Source organism: Eumetopias jubatus, unplaced genomic scaffold, assembly GCF_037043125.1.
Source record: "Eumetopias jubatus isolate StellerSeaLion01/CBP00866 unplaced genomic scaffold, mEumJub1_p1.0 scaffold_4, whole genome shotgun sequence".
In the NCBI taxonomy this organism is placed as follows: domain Eukaryota; kingdom Metazoa; phylum Chordata; class Mammalia; order Carnivora; family Otariidae; genus Eumetopias; species Eumetopias jubatus.
The window spans coordinates 157,296,288-157,311,242 of NW_028274810.1; the positions used below are offsets into that span (position 1 = coordinate 157,296,288).

Here is a 14,955-nt window from a genome sequence, read left to right on the forward strand (position 1 = left end):
GAAAGGGGTGTTGAAAGCTGATGCAGTTGGGAAATACGAGCTAAGAGGTGAGAAAGAATCCATAACCTTTCTCTGAGACTAGTTAAATTATGTAAAGTAAACTCGGTTTGATAAAAGAGTATAGGAAAAGAATAATGATCCATCTTAGAACAATTTCCTCAAAATATTACAAAGTATCTTACAGTGGAACTGTATAAGATGATTCTACTTTAAAAGGAAATGTGCTTATATATATTTAATATTTCTGAAATATATCTTCAGACGACTGAAAATCCAGCAGCACACAAAGAAATAAGTGGTTTCTGCTGCTTCTGCCTGGGCTGATCTTACAGGAATTTATAATGTCATTCTTCAAGGACAGGGATCGGGGAGATGTGGTTTTACTCAGGTCAGGAAATGCCATGTGCATCACATGCCCAGCCTCCTCTTTACCATCTAAAATATGTAAATGTGTTCAGAAAAAGAAAATGGAAAAAAGGGAAGAAAAATCTGACTGTGTCCTCCCTCTTTTACTAAAGCTAGCTCACTCTGATTTTATAGCTGTCTGTAGAATTAAATGACATCTGAAGTACCTTCCAGATTTAAGCATCTAAGAACCTCCAGACGACACTACGAATGAGCGAAGCAACCTATTTCTGAGGAAGATCAAAGAGGCAGCGTCCAAGTCTACCTGGAAAGATGGGGCGATGTCAAGAATAGGGCCCACTCCTCATGCACCAGAGTCCATCTCTGTGTGTCTTCCAGATTCTGCAAAGCAACCTCAAGCCATGGAAGACCCATGTTGCCTGGTGGCCTTTGTGATTTTATTGGTATAGTTTTAGCACAAAATTTGAGAATAGAAAGATGAACTTTTTCTCTGTTCTTGTAAGATTAATTCTGATACCCACATTAATACTTACACTAACAGTAAAGCTAGTATTCTTAACAACAACAGCAACAACTAAAGACTGAACCTTTACTGTGAGAATTGTATGTGCCAAGCACAGTAGGTGCACAAACTTGAGAAAATCTCATGTGAGAGATAAGCATGGAAATCATGTATTTATAATGTATAGCTAAAATTAAAACAAAACTCATACATAAAAAATATTTATTGATCTCCCACTACTGCCAAGCATTTATGAAGAGCACTAGCTAGATCCATGAACAAGACGGACTTCCATGTCACAGTGATTTCCCCGGTGCTCCTCCGAGCGTGGAGGCCAGCTCCATGGGTCTACCACCTGTGCAGTGGGACAGGGCCTGTGCTCAGAAGAACCTGTACTTGATTTAATGCTCTGCAGTTCAGAAATTATTAACCAGGGGTCCCATGCTTTCATTTTGTGCTGGACCCAGCAAATTATATAGTTGGCTTTGACTAGAAGCATTGGCATCTCCCAACAGGTTTGTAGAAATGCATATGCTCAGGCTCTACCCAGACCTCCTGAATCAGAATCTGCAATGTTACAAGATCCCCAGGTGGCTGGTGTGCACACTCAGTTTTGACAAGCCCTGATACAGACCAGAAGCTCCCAGGCAGACTGCAACTGGGTCTGCATCTTCCCTTTGCCTATTACTTTGTGAGTTTGGGCAGATCACATAAATTCTCTAAGTCTCAGAATCTCCCCTTGCAAGAGAGAGAAAATAATATTTGCTAAATTAAATAATACAGAAAAATACTTAGCACAGTGACAGGTACATGGAAAGTTATGGTAAACTTTAGCTTAGTGGGAATATTATTATTACACTATGGTCTCACCACTTCTACTTTGCTGCTTCTGTAATTATTGGCAAAGATATTCAGGGCTTTAAAATCTTGCCTAACTTGTTCTCAAATGCATTAGCACTTTAAGGAAGATTGTTTGTCGAATGCTAGTAAATGAGCTTCTTCTCACCTTTTTTAGTAAGGGAGATCCCTTTTTCACTTTGAGAGAGATCGTAAGCAATCTCCCTGTGTTTCTCAACAAGGCAACTGTTCTCTCTTCCAGCAGAGGCCTGGGAACAAAACCTGCCCCATCTAGCCTGCAACAAACCTACCTGAGAGTGCAGGTAATTATGCCCATCGAGGCCAACTCACTCAGAATCTCTAACGGTGCAGCCTTGGAAACCCGTTACTATTATTATTATTATTAATTTTTGTTATGATGCCTTTTTTTTTCTTTCTTTTTTGCTTATAGCCTGGGTTGGGTCAGGCAAAGTATGAAAAGCATGGTTAGTGCTTTGCCAAAGGACAGAGCCATAAATGGGAACTGGACCCAGAGCTCAGAGACAGAAACAATATACAACCTGTCAGGAAGGAGAGTCCAGTGTGGGTCTGGAAAGTGGTTCGGAAGGGAGTTATGAATGGTGCGAGGGCCTGGCAGCTCTGAGTGCTTGATGCCTCCTGCTCAGTGCAGGGTGACCTGGTCTCTTAAAAGCTCTCAGGAGGGTCAGGGGAACCTAAAATCTTCTGTGCCTTCTCCAGGGTGGATCTCACTTTACATCTCAGGCATGTTTCTCACTTTTTTTCTTTTCTCTCTCCTTTTTCCCCTCCCTCCCTCCCTTCCTCCCTCCCTTCCTCCCTCCCTTCCTCCCTCCCTTCCTTCCTTCCTTCCTTCCTCCCTTCCTCCCTTCCTCCCTTCCTTCCTTCGTTCCTTCCTTCCTTCGTTCCTTCCTTCCTTCCTCCCTTCCTCCCTTCCTCCCTTCCTTCCTTCGTTCCTTCCTTCCTTCCTTCGTTCCTTCCTTCCTTCCTTCGTTCCTTCCTTCCTTCCTTCGTTCCTTCCTTCCTTCTTTCCTTCCTCCCTTCCTTCCTTCTCGTGGGGAGAGGGGAGAGAGGAATCTAATTTGCAAGGCAGATGATCTAAGTTTGGACCTAGGTCCATTTACCAATGAGCTCTCTGTGGCTGTGAGCAAAGTATTTCTCTTCTTTTGTAGTCAGTTCCTGATCTGGAAAATGAGGAATGGGCTCAAAATATTGCCTACATTTTCTTCCAGGGTCGACTTTCCATAATTTACAGACCTGGCAGTTCTCTCTTTTCATTAATTCTGCATAACTCAAGGGTCTTTCTGAGGTATCCTGTGAGAAACCTAATTTTTGATAGTATTTTAACCCATAATTCTTTTACATGCCACAGTTAAGGAGTTATTGTTCTAGAGGGTGTCTCTAGTCATTAAAATGCAGTTTCAATGGTTAAAAAAAATAACAATTTAGAACTTTTTTGCATCACATTAGTCAGTGACTCACACATCTTTTTTATTCATTTCCTAGACTTCTACAGTTGTGTTTACTGAGACCAGTTACCAAAGATCTACTTTGAACTGCTATCTATTCCAGTTACTGTACGACTTCCCGTAACTTACTTAACCTCTCCATGTCTCATCTTCCTCATCTAAAATGGGGATAATAATAGTAGCTCATTCATGAGACTTTATGGGGCTTTAGTTGGTTACTACATGCAGGATACCTAAGAGTCAGTGTCTCGCAAATGATGAGTACTCAATAGATTCTGTTGTTATCATGATTAATATCATTAAAAGTCAAGAAAATATCACATGAGCTTTCTGCCAAAATTTTGGAATAACATTTAGAATCAATTACTTCTTTTGAACACTACATCAAAAACTAATGATGTACTATATGGTGGCTAACTGAACATAATGAAAAAATAAAAATAAAAAATAAAACAACATTATAAAAGACATATATATAATATAAAAATAAATAAATATCTTATTCTAAAAAAAGAAGTTCAGAGATATATATTTTTAAAGTATATCTTTTATGTTTCTGCTCTGTTTCCAACTAAGTTCACTGTGCTAAAATTGATATTTTTAAAGGATTCATTTTCAGTTCTTACAAAAATAGAGGCTTTAGCGTTTCTGATCATAATTCTGTAAGACAAGCATAACTCCTCCTATTTAAAATCTTTTATACTGAAATTATGTGTTTACTTAGATATTTTATATTTTCCAGCATTTGATTAACTTCTTTACCTAAAGCAATTCATAAGCCCCTAATCTTTTCAAGAGCTTCCACACTCCATGAACTTGGATCACAAGTAAACATACTTTGCAGCCACCTTCAAAGGAAAGAGTGAACAGAATCCATTCTGCACAGTGTATTTTACTACCATCACTAAATTATATTTACTGGAAAATACAAGCAATTTACATGCAGTGACAATATTTTTTTCTTTGCACAATGTCACTGTGGATTCATAAGCATGCTTCTTAAAATGACATTAGCAACGCTGTTCCAAGCATATTGAACAAAAGTTGTCTTCCTCTTTTTATTCCTTGTTTATTCGGAGGACATTTAAATGATTTTTGTAATTCTCCCCTTTTCACCAAACCCTACAAAGCAGTACTCCCAAGTAGCACAGAGTTGTACATTTTCTGAAAGTTTTTATATTGTTGTAATAGAAAGAAAATGAGGTACCTCGAATAAAAGAATCATATTGACCCAAAAAGAAATATTGAAGCCTATAGTTTTTTAGAGTCCTTGTTTGTTTCCTTCTGAAATACAGTAATAGGTTGGATCTTTTTTTTTTCTTGTAGTTACTTCCCCAAGCAGGTAATGGCTGTTTACTGGCTATATAAAATGCATTAGTGGTCTTGTTCTGGCTCATAGACAAGCGCTCTATAGACTATTGATAAATCCTGCAAATGGGGGACTTTGTAACAGGGACTATGTTTTTTGCTGTGATTTTGTGACATTTGCCATTCCAATAACGGGAGATGGCCAGATATTCATGGCTTGGGTACTACACAGATAACCACATGGTTCATTTTTGGTGCTGTTTTTTGTAACTACAACGACAATGACAAAACATCTTAAGTCTCACAAATTACACCACGGCCAGAAACAATAAATAAGTCATAAATGCATTGGATGACCAGAAACAAACAAAAATTCCTCAAATAAAAATCTTCTATATGGCAAACAAGACAAACCATGATCTGAGAGAAAAAAAAAAAAATTCAGTGTCTGTTAGAAGACAGGCTAATAGTATTATTAGGAAAAGAGTTCTTACAAGTAAGACACATGTACAAATAAAAAAATTTTTTTTTTTAAGGGGAGTGGTAGAGCATGTGACTCTTGATCTTGGGGTTGTGAGTTTGAGCCTCACATTGGGTACAGAAATTACTTAAAAATAAATAAACTTTTAAAAATGGGGATAGCAAATTTATTAAAAAACAAAGAGTGACACATAATCAAAAACTTAGGAAAAACCATTTAAGCTCATAAATACAAATCCCGTATTTGGTCTATCAGGATGATAGTACTTTGTATTACTGGGAGTGTGAACCCACCACAGATGTGGCTGTAACAGTAATGTTTCTAAACTATCTTCAACATTATAATATACCTACAGTCTAGAGAAAATGTGGGTATACTGAACTACTAGGATAAAGAAAGTGTACAGATATTACCAAAAACAGAAATGTAATATGGAAATACTTAACAGAATGTTTGACCATGTAATTATCACATTAATCAAACAAGAGATGGATTCATTAAGTAATATAATCAATCACTCATTTAATTTGCAAATATTTACTGAGTGCACACTGTGAGGCATTCATTATACATAGGTACTGTGGCGAAAGTATTCAGACATATTCCCAAATTTCATGCAGTGTGTGTGTATGTCAGTATCTATTTGTACACCTGCACACGTACAAATACACATACTTATGTATTTCTACCCAAGTCTCTTTATGCCTACGGCCTAATTATAATTGTTATAAGCGCTATGTGTAGGGCACCCCCCTCATCAGGGCTTTCTCAGGACTTTTTTGGTTTTAAAACACAAAGTCCTGCATTCTGGAAACCACCTCGATCCCATAAAAAGTAAGATGTGGAAGGAAGAAAAAGTGCTGGCAAAGTGGAAAAAATGTGTATATTAACATTTACTGCCTATAAAAATAATCACTTTACCTCTTTGATATACATAGCAACTCCTAGGAAGTTAATGACATTTTCTACACATCAAGCCACAAGATACTTACTTTCTAGTAACCTTCTGTGAATAAAATATTTCCAAAAAGCACTCAGTGGTATTTTCTTAAAATATCACTTTCCATATTCTGCAAGGTAGGATAACCTGTGATAAAATAACACCATTGGGCATTAAAATCCAAATGCCTAAAGAAATGGCACTCTGGTAACAAGACACCCAATACCCAGATCTTAGTTTCCACTGCCATTCTCCACTAAAAAGAATAACCCCTTGTAGAAATGGCTGATTCTAGGATGGGGGCAGGTAATAGACAATATGAGCCTGAAGCCTCTTGTAGTGTAAGGGAGTCAGGAGGTGTTAAAGCAAACAGACAAACAAACAAACAAAAACACACCACACACACACCACACACACACACACACACACACACACACACACACACGCAACACACACTGATGGGGATATGTCACAGAGTAGAGGAAACAAATCAAAGAGTTCCCAATAGGCAAAGCTGGAACAATCTGAGTAACAAAACAAAGTAGTGATGGATTATAACCCCCAAACAAAATAATCATCTATGACTCAATACAAATATAAATAAATAGTTGAATAAATTTATAAATGCAAATAAATTATGCAGCTACACACCAAAGAGGGAGAGCCTAACTCCCCACTATTTAAGGGTGGGCTTTGCATAATGATTTTCTTCCAAAGAATACAGTATAGGGAGGGCAATGGGGGAGAGTAACTTTCCTGAGGAGAAACCTGACAAACTACTTCAGCCAGGTGATCCTTTGATCAGCATCAACAGTTCTAAATATGTTGACAGAATGTACCTTTGTATGATGTGATGAGAATGTCACTTTACCTCTGTGGTCTTCCTTTCAAAAATCTATAACTCCAGTCTAATTTTGGTAAAAACAGCAGACAAAATTCAGTAAGAAAGGCATCTTAGAACATATATGGCCAGTACTCCTCAACACTATCAAGGTCATCAAAAACAAGGAAAGTCTAAGAAATTGTCACAGCTGAAAGGATATTAAGGAGACAAAACAATAAAATGTAATGTGGTTTCCTCGATGACATCCTGGAAGAAACAAAGTATATATGGTAAAAACTAAGGAAATCTGAATGAACTATGGACTTTGCTTAATAATAATGATAAATATGTGTTCATTAACTAGAGCAAATGTATCAGATATCAATAAGAGGAGAAACCATGCATGAGGGGGCTGGTATTATACAGGTACTCTGAAGTATCTACTCATTTTTTTCTACAAATTTAAGACTATTCCTGCAAAAATAGTCTATTGTTAAAAAAGAAAGTCCAGTATTGAACCAGGCACCAGTTACAGTGAATTTGCACCCCCTAGCTGAAATTCTTAACATATGCATTCACACCTACTGGGTTCAAGGGTTTGGATTTCAAGAAATGGATGAGAAAGAGAAAGGAATTTTCATTTATCAAGTTCCTAATATAACACAGCATCAGTGATAGGAATTTTGACATTTATTTTTTTAGTTCTTTAATACTATGAAGTAGACATGATTCCCAATTTACAGAGAAGGAAACGGAGGTTGAGAGGTTAAGTTGATTAAGGAGAAACTAAATTAAGATGCTGTTACACCTGAGGGGTGTGATATCTAGCCCTTGACTCCTTCCATCACTCCATGCTTCCAACAAATTGGAAGGGTTATAGGAGACTTAGTAGAACCTCCTAATTATATAGATCTGTTGAATACATACAGTATGCAGCTAAGACCAACATGATTGAGACTTTTTGCTAGCTTGAGGAAGAATGACAATAGGAAAGGTCCCTGGACTCTGAGCCAAGGTCCTGGTTTGAGGCTTCTCCTTTCACACACTAACTGTGAAATTTGGGGTAACTTGCCTCAACTACCTGGACTTCAGGTTCCACATCCGTTTTAAAAAGACCAATTAGATTGCACACTCCTTGAGTGGACGGGCTTGGTCTTAGGCAGCATTATACTCCCAGTGCCCAATGAAATGCCTGCCCCTTTGCAGGTATGCAACATGTCTCTGCTGAATTCAGCTGAACTGAGGAATCATGGCAGACCGGGGTCCATGGTCAGAGCCTTCCAGAGACCTTTCAGAGGCAGCTTGGCAAAGAGGTGTTGAAGCAGGCAGAATTCGGAAAATCTGTGTCATTCCTTCAAAAATCTTGGGAACTTATTAATTTAGGATATACACACTTTACTTCCCTTTAAGAACCTCCTTATAGTTTAACCGGATCATGCTCAACTAGAAAGAAACAGAAATAACCGTGGATGGAAAGAGGAAACAACTGCATAGAAAATGAAAGCCCTGGGGAAACAACAGGAGAGGCCGAGAGAACTATAGGATTGGTCCAGCAGTTCCGGGAAGACTGGACTTAAGAGACAGCAGGGCTGGACGGTAGCTGAGGCACAGATGCACTGACAAGACAGAAATGCTAACTCAGCCTGACTCTAATGTTTGCAGGGGAGGGGCGAGAGGGTACAAGGAGGAACTGCTGGGGGCCTGGGCCCCTCTCTTCTCATCCTAGGCACCGTCCTGCATGAGGGGCTCATGTCTTCCTGGGAGGACACCTTGGCCCACATGCCACATGTGTTCCAGCCACAACCCCACAACCTCCACCAACAGCTATCCCCGGGCTAAGGTTCATCATGACCCTTGGGGGAATGAACCTGAAGGAGGGGCTGTTGGAGCCAGTTTGGGTAGGGAGGCCTCTGGGTAGGGAATTTTGGAGTCTCGGGTATGACATTGTGGTTTCTAGTGGTGCTACTCAGCATGTCCGTGGGTAGGTGCCGTCTGCAAACTTTTACTAGAACTCAAGGAGAGAGCTGCCAACATTGAGAGTAGAAGCTTAGGAAGTATACAGCAATGTGACAGTAATTTTAGCTCTGTTGAGGCTAAGAATAAAAAACCTGCGAGCTTATAATTTATACATCTTTTAAAATAAATTTTATATCTGTAGGAATTTATTTTTATCATATGTTATCAAATGATTTAATAGAGTGGGGGACAAAAGTGAGCCCTTTCCCTCTTCAGTGCTTGAGAAACACCTGCTGAGAAGAAGGACACAGGTTCTGAGTGGGCTCACATTTTGGACCTACATATTCCTCACCAGGTGGGGAGGCCAGAGTGGGTCTCTCTCAAGCTCAGGGCCCAGGGCAGCTGAAGCAGTGGCCTCCGTTGACCGAATGGCCCTGCTTGCCACAGTTTCGGAACGGAGGACAGTGGAGATTGCACAGTGAACGGCGTTCAATGGAGATTGCACAGTGAACGGGACTCTGGCTGGCTAAGGGCTGCAGACAAGCAGAAACACATTTGAGAAAACTGTTGGATATCAGACCCGATTTCCAATTTTAAATGAATGTATGCTGCTGAAATATCCTTTGTAAATCAGAAGATTTCTTTGGAGAAAGAAGGAATATTATTGGTCGAGTGTGTGTGTATGAATTGGCTTCATCTAGAACCACACTAAGGAAAAAGCTTTCAAACTATAGGTCTTAATATTGATACCCCCCAAACACTAGTTCTGGCTCTAGTAAGTGTCCCAGAATTATACAGCACACACACAATGTTGGGTCGCTTAGAGAGATCTCTAGACCACTTCAGAACAATTCGGATAGTTTGTTTGGCTATTGACTGGTGCCTCGCAAATCTTCAACTGTCTGCAGATTTGACACGATTCAACTTTGATTTAGAAATTATATTAAAGATACATATTTTCCCCATTTGTATTTTTTTAAAGATTTTATTTATTTATTTGACAGAGAGAGAGTACAAGCAGGGGGAGGGGAGGAGGCAGAGGGGGAAGCAGGCTCCCCGCTGAGCAGGGAGCCCAATGCAGGACTCGATCCCAGGACTCTGGGATCATGACCTGAGCTGAAGGCAGACACTTAACCAACTGAGTCACCCAAGCGCCCCATTTGTATGGGTTTTATGTTATGTGTATAGATATATATAAAATTATATTTCCTTAAAATTGGTCTGTCACCAATGTTTCAGTCTTCCAGCATAAATTACTTTCATGCTTTTTACAAGGTGATTATCAGTCAAATACTCATTAACTAGGTGCATATTTAAATTAAATAGGAATTAAACGGCCTTAGGAATCTTGTTTCTTTTAAATATAAAATAAGTTTTGTTAAAAAAAAACCCAACACAGACATATTTTCATAATGCCTGGTAAATGACATTTTAAGAGCAGGGACTACTGAAGCCATGGATAAAAGATTTTTGTGGTAATAAAAAAGCATTACAGGAAAGTCTCAAAGGTATATGTGTTAGGGACAAAGGAAAGAACATTGTTAGTTTCTATTAATATATTGAGAACAAATCTTAGATTGCACCCTTCTCAATACTTTCATAAATCATTATATGGCTAGAGCGCTTCATAGTTTCTAAAAACTGTTCAGATGCACAGGATTTGTCTCCTTTTATTCCCACAAGAACTGCATCCGATAGAGCAAAAAGATATCCAGTTTTATGTGTCTCCGAAACAGGAGAAAAATGGTCAGCCAGTGACCTGCCCAGAACCACACCCAGACCTCCTGACCTGGCCAGTGTCCTTTCCACTACTCGAAGACTCCTACTTCCTGAACTGTTATTTTGCTAAATCAATACATTGTCAAGTTGTCTTTAACCTGGAACATAAGAGATGTATTTCTGCAATTAAAAATCAGTTTGAGGGTCTGAATTAATATTTAATTACTCTCCTTCCAAAATGGCCATTATAAACATTCCCAAATTCAGTACTGAATTACTGCAGTTGATATCTGTACTTTGGCCAGAGAGGGTCGAAGGAAATTAAGCAGTTGGTCTATAAAAGTGCAACGCATATTGCTTTTTCTTCATATTTACTGCTTTTTTTTCCTGCCCTTAGGAGGGAAGAAAAGAAGAGAAGAGAAGAAGGAAAATTAGGAAAGACACAAGAAGGAGCAAAAAAGAGAAATGTTGTTTTAGTTTTATTAAACTGAGTTTAAAACTTTAAAAATCCATTATAGAATAACTAAAATGTGGCAGTCATGTGCATGACACTTTAGATTTATCTTCACACACACACACACACCCCACTTCCAGAAACAGACAATTATATTTTCAATTTACATAAAAAGTTTTTACTGAAATAAAATGCTGATAAGTCATTAATACAATTGGGGGCAGAATTAGAACCCAATTCTGTGACTCCAAATCTTTCCACTATACCACACTGAGTTTTTTCCCCCTATATATAATTATAGACCCCAAATGTGTGTGTGTGTGTGTGTGTGTGTGTGTATAAATGTGTGTGTATATATATATATATATATATATATATATATATGGTATATTGCTTTTTAATGGCTAGACTTTATACTCTTCTTGCAAAAAAATATGCATGATCTAGAGACAACATCTATTAACTGTACAAAAGCACAAGGCCATGTATAAGAATCCTTGGTCTTGCAAAGTCAGGATGCATAAACATTTAGAAGCATATACCAGGCATGCTGGAATTATGTGCATGCAATGGAAAGACTCTTTACTTCTGTACAGAAGAACTTAAAACCTATTGGTACCTTCAAGGGAGAATTAAAATAGTATCGAATTAAATTATTCAGTACTTCATATTAAGTTATTTTCTGTACACACAGAATGATACTAGGCTCCAAAGCTATGCTCTTGTGTTTTTTAATTAAAACAACATTAAAAAAAACATCTTCAGTCTTTCTCAATTCCAAGATTTTAGACCCATAGGCAACTCAACACTACATTTAGGGACTATTCTCAAGAGCAAGGTCACTAGTGTTTATGGCATCTTCCTGCTCAAATAATTGAAGGATTTTTGCTGGCAATGATATATTCTATTTCTTGTGATTGAAGCTTGTAAATTCTCCACTTCGGGTTAATTTGCAGAGAAAGCTTTGTGAAAGATAGAAAATACCAGCAGTGTTTTAAAGAAAGAGGCAATATCTAACATGTGTATGAGGGTGGAGGAGCATCATAGGAATAGGGTAGTACCCAAAACAAGTGGGGGTGTTAAGCAACAGAAAGCAATGGAGAAGACATAGATCAATTTGCATACAAAACCTACTGAGCTCCTAATAACATAGTATGTGCTGAGGAGGAGTTAGGAGGGGTTCGGGAGCTAGCAGAATGGACATTAAGTGTGAGGCTGGCTCCCACAGGGTGTACCCACAGACTAAATAACTCCACAGTGAGCTCCGGCTATCTGATCTTGGCTCTGGTAGACTTAACCTGGGAGTGGGGGCATTTCAACAGAAAGGTGGACGGATGTCAACTGGCTACAGGCATCACAGCTGAGTGCTTCAGAGCAGGTCAGAAACCAAGGTAGTGTTCTTCCCCACGGGAGAGGTGGTGTGCTAGGTTACTGAGGCAGGACTTCATGTGGTTGGGCCAACAGCACAGTGAACAAGAATAAGACCACTGGTTGACCTGAGCATTTACAGGGCTCGTCACTAGCACAGTAGAATCTAGGTTTGGAGCCAAAGGACCAGTGATGGATCCAATGGACTGAATGACACTGTGGTTACTGACATGAATCCACCTACCCTGGTTGGGATCATCTAAACAACTAAACAGGGCTGAGCCTGTATACTGAGGACATTAGTTGTGGAAGACTGCAGAAGTCAGAGGCTGATAGGATTGGGCAGCAAGTTAGCCATGGCAAAGTACAGTGAAGGGGGGTGGTCTACGGAAGAGGGAGCAGAGCACAGGGTTTAAGTGGAGTCTGAGGATGATGATGGTGTTGGTTGTTGTGACAGTATCTAGCATAAAGAGTTATCAAGAGGATCAACTGCTAGTTTTTATGGATTGCTTAGAATGGTGCCTAGTTCCTAGTAAACCATATTAATGTTTGTAACTAAAAACAGAGTCAGAGACAAGATGGTCTTTTATTAGAAAGCAGAGATATGCACACCTGAAGTTGTGTACTAAGGTGGAAACCTAAGTAAGAGGTATTGATTTAGTTCAAAGATAATGTTCTTTTATTGGAAATAATTAAATGAAGCTTGTAAGGTAAGACTTTCTCCCTCTTTAACATTCAAAGGGAAAAGAGAGAGAGAGAAAGAGAAAGAGAGAGCCTGCAAGCACTTCGGCTGAAAAGTAAAATGTTCTCCAAATCAATTTCCGAGACTTCCCTTGATTTACTTTATAACAAACGTTCACCTTTTCAAGGATAATGGGAGAGCCAGATCTTAGGAAGGTAATGGAACAAAAATTGTGTATATAGGTAGAATGTTTCAAGAATCCAATGTCCCAAGATATTTTTGGAAATACCCTATCTTTACCACATGGTGGCACCAAAGTGCTTTTGAAAGCTCTACCTCCCTGCCTTTATACATTTGTTGCATTTGCTGTTTTCCTTCATCTATCACATCTAATAAGTAAAAGCAATACAGCATCCTTTATCCTCTAAAAGGGAACAGGAAGCCTGACAGTTAAGTTTCTCTTGGAAACAAATCCCGACTGTGACACATCGATGGATTTCAAATTGATGTGAGGTTAAGGTAGGGAATAAGAATAGATGGAAAACAACCTTATTAAACTGTGCTGCAATTTCAGAGACAATAACCTCTTAAAGAGTGTGTGGTAAGTCTCCCTGTATTTGCAATACATATGTAGAAATACCTTAAGTGCCTTGCAGACATTCAAATTAGAAGTATGTAGGAATTCTTGCAAGGAAATAATACAGTACACCCTGCTGGCAGATGCAGTAAAAGGGAATTATATTTTTGTCACTAGGGGCACAGACAGCCTCAGTGTATTTCACGTCAACCTCACATTTGCACGTAAGGCACTCGGATCTACCTTATTGTGTGCGTTAACGCTTGTCCTTTATGTAGGTAGCAAAGATTTAAGATAAAAGTGGTTGACAAAACAAAAAGGCAGCCAAAATGGAGATCCTGTATTGACAGACAATAAGTCTCATGTTACTTAGTCTATTTTCCCAACTTTCACAGCTTACAAGCAACCCAAAATAAAACATCTGCACAAGTAGGACATGGAAACTGATTATTCATCGTTAGAGTTTTGAATAGATTAGTCTAAAGCCCTGCCATTAGGAGATTGGCATTCTATTTTATAAGAGAAAGAAAATATCCATCTTATTTCTAATTGGTCAGAGAAAATTTTGTGGAAGAAGAAGGAGCTATGTATTAGCTTTCTCATTCAAATCATTGGCTCCATAAAGGCACTGACCTCCACATTCTGTTCTGCTGTTAGTAAGGGTAGAATAGAAAAATGCCAGCTAAGCACAAATGTTATTTTAAAAAAAACCTGGGAAAGGGGGTCTAGAATAGGATGGTGAGGTTTTCCTTAATGTGAGCTCAGGGCAAGAAGCGTTTCTCACAGAGTGACATTTTAGCAGAGACCTGAATGAGGTGACAATGAGCCACACAGATACTGGATTTAATCATATCATTAACAGCAAGAATGTACCTGTCGCCTGTAAGTGAGAAAATCCAAATATGTCAGAGAAAGTGTTACTTATTATTTAAGTCTAATTTTCAAAATAGGAACCTCCCTTGCTTTGCAAGGAGCCAGGCTCAGGGTCACATCCCAGCTCCATGATTTCACCCATTGCCAATACGTGGGAGTTACTTGACCGTTCTCACCTGTGTTCCCTCTGTCTCAGAGCAGAAAGAACGACAGCCCACGCCTCACAGCATGATTGTGAAGCAGGTGAAATATCACACAAACAACCCAGTCTTTTCTTCTCTCCCATTTTCTTCCTCATTCTTATATTTTCTCAATCATCATGCAGTAGTAGTATAATCTTCTATTCTTCATTCATTTGTCCATTTGTTCAACAAGCATTTATTAGATACTAATGAAATGCTAGGATCCCTGCTAGACACTGTTGTTTTAAAGATGAATAAGTCCCAGTGTAAGCGTTTTAGTCTGATGGGGGAAACAAACAAGTAGTTACAGTAGAATGGGATAATTACTATCAAAGTCATTCACTGTGTCAGACGATGAGATAGAGAAGGAGCACTTAATCCCACCTTCCCAAAAGAATTTGAA

At 38.8% G+C, this 14,955-nt stretch overlaps 1 protein-coding gene across 1 annotated transcript in view; it reads right to left on the bottom strand.

Annotated features, from left to right (window-relative positions):
* The window catches only part of RALYL (RALY RNA binding protein like), a 325,277-nt gene that overhangs the window by 230,301 nt on the left and 80,021 nt on the right, over positions 1 to 14,955 (bottom strand). The window lies entirely within an intron of this gene.